Here is an 8,933-nt window from a genome sequence, read left to right on the forward strand (position 1 = left end):
TTTTCATTTCTCAATTTTTGTGTGTGCCTCATATTGATTAAATGAAAACTCAATCGTTTTTTTTTCTGGGTTAAATCTGTTGAGAAAATTACTCTAGGAAAAATTACTCATGTATGTGTAATTTAAATTATGCTCTCCTCATCCTGTGAAAAATCCTTTGCTTTGAAAAACATTTTGTTACTGTTGTAGTAAAACAACTGATTGTTTTCACGAAACACCCGATTGGTTTACCTCTGCACATCTGAATTAAAGATGTTATGAACTTTTGTGCATGGTTACAACTATTTCTTTTCATTCAAAATCCGTAGTGGGTCAAATATGCATTAAGTGTTCCTTTGAATCAGATCATAATGGAATATATTCTGGTCATAAAGGAATATATTCTATGGTTCCTTGGAAATTTAAGTGCTTTTTTATGGATAGTCTAATCTGAACTGGTGTTGTCGTTGATAAATCTTGTTGGGACTGATGTATGGCATATTCCCATTGCAACAGATTCTTCTTCTATTGAAAAGCAACCCACTAAATGCCAATGTATCTTATTACTTTTTCTGCTTAAATACATGTGCTGGTTCAACTAATTTTTTCACATGATCAACCCATTATTTTTTTTTTCTTCTGTTACTTCACTTGAATCTACTGGTTTCTCTACCCTTCTCAAAATTCATCTATGCATCATGGACTCAACACCTCCCTCATCAAAAAGAATGAAAACACGTGCTGTAAAAAGGGGTGGGCACCTAGATAACTGGTTTTCAGGTGATGTTGAGAAGATCGAGAAGTTCCTGCATGAATCAAGCAGGAAAACCATCAACAATCCTAAACTGATCACATTCAACTGACTGAAAGGACAAAACCTCAATGAAGTGAGGAATGTCTTGAAGGAACAACAACTGAAACAATTTTTAGAAATGTCAGGAAACATATATCGTGATGTTGTGAAGGTTTTCTACACAAATCTTCACATTGATGATGAAAACTTGTGCTCACATGTGAAAGGTGTTGATATGGAAATTACTCCAGATGTGTGGACTGCTCTAACAGGGTTGAAGTATGCTGGGCTAAGAATTAATAATGGAAACATTGGTGTAGTGGAAGAATTCAACAAAATGCAGTATTATAATTTTATTTTTATCATAAAAATTAATTAAAAATTAAATATAATTACTTACTTATTCATAATATGTGTTCAAATTAAAATATTATTTTCATTACGATCGAATATCTCAGTTAAAAAAATATAAATTATCTGACATTGTCAATATATAAAATATTGCTAAAAATTAATTTTTTGATAAAAATAAATAATATTTAAATATTTATCATTATAAAAACTTTAATAAAAAACAAATTTTATATTAAATTTAAATAATAATATTTTTTAAGTTTTTTATAAGTAATATTAGTATAGAAACTTTTTTTTATTATAAACAACTATATTTATTTTTATTATTTTATAATTATAATTTTGTTATTATTATTATTATTCATTTATATTAATAATATTATTAAATATTTTTATTACATAAATTTATTTGATTTTTAATATTTTATTTTCATTTTTATTAATATTATTTTATTTTTATTACATTATATTATATAATCGATTATATTTCACTTTTCATTTTATGAATGAAATCTCTTACATCTTACATTACTGATATTGCTTTTTCAATTGCACATGAGTTTCTTTTTCTTTCCATTCATGTTAGGAATGATGATAAAACGAGCCTTATATTCTCTCAAATTTATGCTCATATTTCTTTGCAAATATATGAGATCAAATACGAATGTCTCTCTTAAATTTTAAATTTTTCTCTGAGTGAACACAACGTTAATAATATAATTTGTAGTAGAATTGACATATGTCTTTTATAGATTAGACATGAAACCAACCAATGAGATCTTACAAGCCCATTTAATATAGATTCTAGTGCAAGTTGGTGTAGTGATGGTCATAATAGCTGGCAATTGCTTCTTCCACTCCATTATTTCTTCTTAAGTGATAGTCGTAATGTTAAAGTTGATTATAGCCCTAATCTCACTTCTCCTATAAATAATTCTCATTGTTCTCACTTCAGTGTTCACTCTTCACACACGAAGGTATGCTCTCACAACACAAATGTTGGTACGATAGAAGTAAAATTGTTTATTATGTTAGAATGTATGACTTTAAACTAGAGGAGGAGGAGGGGGGAGTGAATGGTTTAAAGAGGGTTTTCGCAAACTTTTAAGTCTAGAATGAAATTCTTTTAAGAAAACTTGATTCAGAATTCAGTTTGCCAAAAACACAAAGCAATTTAGCACAACACCAGAAAAACAATCGGTTGTTTCGCAAAAACAATCGGTTGTTTATACCAGTTCACAAATATAAACTGAAATTAAAGAGTTCAAGGGATAAAGAGATTGTACACACAGGTTTATATTGGTTCACTCTTAAACCAAGAGCTACATCCAGTCTTCCCAGAAACCACTAGGGAATCCACTAAGCAATCAACCATACATTACTTACAACACCACCAAAGAAGTGACCTTGATCCACTCAAGACACACACTTCCTTTGGCTCAGCACAATACCACTAAGAATGTTGATCTTGACAACCTCAAGAGCACACAACACTTCTCAGCTTCACACACAAAGTTTTCTCAAAGTACCAAAGGATTACACTTGTTACAGAAAGATCTGAAATCAATACAAGATGAAAATCCTATTCCACACTCTCTTGATCAAAGCAATCTCAAAGCAAACTTCAACTCTTCAAAAGCAAAATCAGTGAAAAACTCAAATATGTTTTTCTTTTATTAAATCTCAGTTCTTGTTTGTTACATAATTTGAACAAACTCTTTATTTCTTTCAAAGATTGGTCAAAGCATTTAAAACTGGAGCGTAATCAGTTATAAAATCATTTAATGCTCAGTCAAAGCACAAAATAGTTTTTTGTTATGGTCCCAAAACAAACAATCGGTTTAATACTCGAATCAATCGGTTGTTTTGGTCAGCAAGTCAACCATCAAAAACAGTTTTCAACCTTTCTAAAAACACCTAAGTATAAAACAATCGGTTGTTTCGACAAAACAACAGGTTGTTTTTCACTTAGTTTGAAAAACACTTTCAATAAAAAGGTTTAAGAATGTTTAAGCTTTGAATTCAATCAAGAGTGGATTTACACAGATAATCTACCCCAAATCCTATTCTAAAACACCTCAGCAACAACAAGCACAGCCAGCCTTCCATCAAACTTCAAAGGGTTTGGATTCTTTAAAGCTTGAACACACTTGATTCAACAATCTCCCCCTATTTGATGAAGACAAATCCCTGGTTGCTTGTGTTGGATTTGATTGAATCTGAAGCAGTTCCTGCAAGACAAAGTTTAAGCAAAGCACAATATCTTTGATAGTGGTTAGAGCAAAAATAGAAACAGTAGCATTAACACCAGCAGAAATAAGGCTTACTTAAACACTCATACACAATCATAAAGTTTGCAGAAATATTAAACAATAATGAAAGACAACACAGCATAAAATCTCCCCCTATTTGTCTTCACAAATAGACAAGAAGAAGAGATATAAAGATAATTGTTCCAGATTATACAGAATTGAAAAACACAAGCACTTAAACTGTTACAAGGCCAAAAACAATCGATTGTTTCGTGAATTCAACCGGTTGTTTTTCCTTTAATCATCCTTGCCATACTGGAGTTCAAAGATCTGATTATGAACAACTTCTATCTATTCATCCAAGGTCATAAACCGTGTATCCATGCTGTTGAATCTGTTGTCTATACTCTGGAAGTTGCTTACACACAAATCATGAAGATTCCTTTGATTCTTGGCAAAACCATCAAGCCTATTTACCATGTATCTTTCAAAAGAAGACATGGATGGCATTTCATCTCCTTGATTCCCTACACTGGTTCCAACACCTAGATTAGTTTCAGGCTGTTCTTCATGGTGAAAATCCATGTCAGCAGCTTGATCTTCTTCATCAAAATCAGCAGCTGCAACACTTGATGAAGCACCATGATCACCATCTCTGCTCACTCATTTCCCATTTATTTTGGTGAATCCCATCTTGCTAAGAGAGCCATTGTTCATCTCTTGTGTTGACTTAACCAACTCAGATGTCTCATCCTCAAGATTCACTTCAAAAAAGAGCAAGAATTTAGATATTAAAACAGCATATGGATAGTGATAATCACTTAACCTCATGGCTTTTTGCATGTGTTCTTTGATGATGTGGATCCAGTTGATTTTGATCTTCTTCATGATGTAGCAGATGTATACAAGGTCTTCTTCTGTTAGGAAAGAATGGTTGCTACCCTTTGGAGTAAGAATCCAAGTTACAATAAGAGCAAACACCCTTTCATCTAGCTTTAAGCCTCCAACCGAATAAGTTCTCACTTGGGCATTTTGATTCTTCAAGCAACTCTTGTAGTATTGGACTTTGTTAAAATCCTCCACTACTCTTTTCCCTTATTGATTCTTAGTCCAGCATATTTCAGACCAGCAACAACAGTCCACACATCATGAGTGACCTCCATGTCAACTTCCTTCACATGAGAAACAAGATTGTTTCCCTCAAACTTGAGATTGGTGTAGAATACCCGGATCAAATCAGGGTAAATGTTTCCCTTCATCTCCAAGTGCCTTCTTAGAGATTGGTCCTTGAGCAGCTTCCTCACATTGTCTAGCTTTTGGCTTTTCAACCAATCAAAGGAAACAACTTTGGGGTTGTTGATAACCTTTGTGCTAGTTTCAAACCTATACCTTTCAATGAGCTCATTGTCTCTAGAAAACCAGACCTCTTATCTCCCTCCAACCCTTACAGCTATGGTTTTTACCCTCTTTGATGTAGGAAGAGTTAATTCCATGACAGCAGAAAAAGGGGCAAAGAAGACTCACACAAGGAGAGTAAGAGATGTTGCAAGAGATGACTCAATTGATTGTTCTTGTGAGAGAGAACAACTACAACAAAATTTAAAGAAACACAGAACCAAACTGCATTCAATGATGTGAGTGGGTTTCAGTCTTTAGAAAGAAAAGACTTGACCAAGACTTGCACCGAAAACGTCAGAAAAAGCAGAAAATCACATGGTCATCACATGTGATCTTTGACTAGTCATAAAAGCTCTTAAATTTTCAAGATTTTGGAATATATTCCTTTATGACATGTTGTAACTTCCTCCAGAACGTGATCAACTTTCAACACTGCTTTATTGACTAAGGATTCTTTCATAATTGAGATCTGCAACAGACAGAATTCAAAAAAAAGAATTAAATCCATTCTTTCACAGTGTTGTCAGAGAGGAAACAATCGGTTGTTTCTGCAGCAGCAAAACAGATTTTGAATTTTAAGAATTTGCAGATGGAATTCAGTGTAGATGAAATTAAGCATTTTACCAGATATATTAAGCATGAATATGAATTTTAAAAGGAATTAAAGATAGAGATAAGGAAGGTCTTATCCTTTATGATGTTCCTTCAATGAGTCATATGACTTTGATCAAGAAGCCTCTTTTGACTATTGAGAACCTTGGACTGATACATAACATTGATTCAACTTCAATGTTAAACTTTTCCTTCCAAGAACCTGATCAGATGACTCAGTTCCTCATATTCTTCTAAATTTCTTGCATGAACATGAATTCAAGCAACAAGGTTTGGTCCCCTTACAAATGTGGGTCCATTTGGTTTATTTTTATCATTTGAAACCTCACAACCTTTGGGAATCCATTTCATAAAGCCGTTGGGAACAAAATATTTCCTTATTTTGCAGAATCTAACAGAATGGCTTTCTTCATGCAATAAAAGCATGTAACAACCGGTTGTTTCGACTTAACAATCGGTTGTTTTACTGGTTGTTTCGAAAAATTCTTTGAAAACTTATCTTGCTTGTTTTGTGGATTAAAACCTAATTCAGCTCTTCCAAAAACACAGTTTTGAGATGCCAAAACATTTTCAAAGTTGGATTTTTCTTTTGAAAGCTTATCCACAGTACTCACAAGATAATGCACTTTCCTTTCAAGATTTTCATAATTTTCACAAATGAGAGTGTCACACTTGCAAGAAGAGTTTTTGCAATGAGTTTCTAGATTTTCAAAAACACTTTTTGATTTTTCCAGCTCTTCTTCAAGTGCCTTAACTCTCTTTTCAAGCCAGCTGTTAAGCTCTTTCAATCGGTTGTTTGAAAGAACCAATCTATTAGCTTCATCATGTGTTTCTTGAAAAGCTTCAAGCAATTCACTATAATTTTCAACATTTAGAAAAACACATGAACTTACATCACTTGAACTGCATGACTCATCGTCCCCTTCTGCAATCAAGCATATGTTTGCCTTTTCTTCTTCACTTGATGAGGAAACTTCATTCTCATCCCAAGCTATGTAGGCCCTTTTTGACTTTCCCTTATTTTCTTTGTAGCTTGACTTCTTCTCCTTGCTTTCTTTAATTGGGCAATCTGCCTTTATGTTCCCTTGCTCACCACAACCAAAACAAGTATAGTTATTGGAATTAAAATCATTGGATTTTTTTGTTTCCATACCTTTCTTTGTTGGTGTCTTTGTTGCGGTTCCTTTTCAAGAATTTGCTAAACTTTCTAGATAGCAAACTAAGGTTCTCTTCATCACTTTCATCACTGGATTCTTGCTTGCTTTTGTGCTTGACAACTTTTAGGGCAATGCTTCTCACATGTTTATCTTCACTTTCTTGAACATTGAGTCTATTCATCTCCAACTTATGTTCCCTAAGCTTGCCAAACAAAGAAGCCATACTCAATGATGTTAGGTCTTTTGATTCAGATATAGAAGTTACCTTAGGTTGGCACGACCTATCAAGACATTTGAGGATCTTGATGTTTAGCTCTTCTTTTTCAAAGGTTTTCTCAAGGCTCATGAGATGATTGATGATGTGAGTGAATCTCTTCTGAACTTCAGCAATGTTCTCACCTTTGAGCATTCTGAACATTTCATACTCTTGGATTAGAGTATGCTTTCTGAGCATTCTGAATGGTTTAAAGAGGGTTTTCACAAACTTTTAAGTCTAGAATGAAATTCTTTTAAGCAAACTTGATTCAGAATTCAGTTTGCCAAACACACAAAGCAATTTAGCATAGCACCAGAAAAACAATCGGTTGTTTATGCCAGTTCACAAATATAAACTGAAATTAAAGAGTTCAAGGGACAGGGATATTGTACACACAAGTTTATACTGGTTCACTCTTAAACCAAGAGCTACATCCAATCTTCCCAGAAACCACTGGGGAATCCACTAAGCAATCAACCTTAGATTACTTACAACACCACCAAAGAAGTGACCTTGATCCCCTCAAGACACACACTTCCTTTGGCTCAGCATAACACCACTAAGAATGCTGATCTTGACAACCTCAAGAGCACACAACACTTCTCAGCTTCACACACAGAGTTTTCTCAAAGTACAAAAGGATTACACTTGTTACAGAAAGATCTGAAATCAATACAAGATGAAAATCCTATTCCACACTCTCTTAATCAAAGCAATCTCAAAGAAAACTTCAACTCTTCAAAAGAAAAATCTGTGAAAAACTCAAATCTTTTTTTCTTTTATTAAATCTCAGTTCTTGTTTGTTACATAATCTGAAGAAACTCTTTATTGTTTTCAAAGACTGGTCAAAGCATTTAAAACTGGAGCGTAATCAGTTATATAATCATTTAATGCTCAGTCAAAGCACAAAACAGTTTTTTGTTATGGTCCCAAAACAAACAATCAGTTGAATACTCAAATCAATCGGTTGTTTTGGTTTGACAGCAAGTCAACCATCAAAACAGTTTTCAACCTTTCTAAAAATATCTAAGTATAAAACAATCGTTTGTTTCGACAAAACAACAGGTTGTTTTTCACTTAGTTTGAAAAACACTTTCAATAAAAAGGTTTAAGAATGTTTAAGCTTTGGATTCAATCAAGAGTGGATTTACACAGATAATCTACCCCAGATCCTATTGTAAAACACCTCAGCAAGAACAAGCACAACCAACCTTCCATCAAACTTCAAAGGGTTTGGATTCATCAAAGCTTGAACACACTTGATTCAACATATTATTCATTCAAAGCACCCTTTCCAAAGGCTTATAAACACACGTTTTGTTTGAAAACAGAACTAAACCTAACTACTAACTATGTTTTAAAATAGTTATATAACAAATGTCTCCCCATCAATAAGGACTTGACCACAAGGCCCGACACCTACACCCATTGAAAGTATGGAAATTTCTGTTGCATTTCATAGTGGTTTCTCCATACTCATCTTCTAGATTTGACTCAATACATTGCATCAACACTTCAATTACAATTTTTTTTTTTCTTCATTCTATACTAACGCATCAACAAGTTCTTATATACTAACATATAAGGTTACAATTATATAAGGTCACATATCTATACTAACGCATGTGTATCTTTAAACAACGAAGGCCAGAAAAAACCTTATCGAAGAATATTTGCAGCTGTTTTTTCCCCATTAAAGTGTCCTCCATATGCTGAATAATGGCACTGCAATATAATTCTCTTGGATTTATCTAATGAAACACATCTTCTCAACAAATTATCTGCATCAATTTTAAACAAATGAGGATCATCCCACACATAATGATTTGCATCCTTTAAAACTTTTCTCTTTTGACACCAGTCCAAATTCATTGGGATTGCTTCGCTAGCTTTAAAATTGGCCATGTCTGCAAACCATGGCCTCTCATTGATTACCAGTAGTTTCTCATATGGAAACTCAACAAGAACTTCAGGCTCCAATGTGGTTACCTCATCAATTGCTAATCTTGATAAATTATCCGCTACATATTTATCACATCCTTTCTTATCTTTGATCTCCAAATCAAATTCCTGCAACAAAAGTATCCATCGTATAAGCCTTGACTTAGAATCTGATTTATTCAATAAATATT

The sequence above is a fragment of the Phaseolus vulgaris genome, chromosome 8 (assembly GCF_000499845.2).
Source record: "Phaseolus vulgaris cultivar G19833 chromosome 8, P. vulgaris v2.0, whole genome shotgun sequence".
Classification (NCBI taxonomy): Eukaryota; Viridiplantae; Streptophyta; class Magnoliopsida; order Fabales; family Fabaceae; genus Phaseolus; species Phaseolus vulgaris.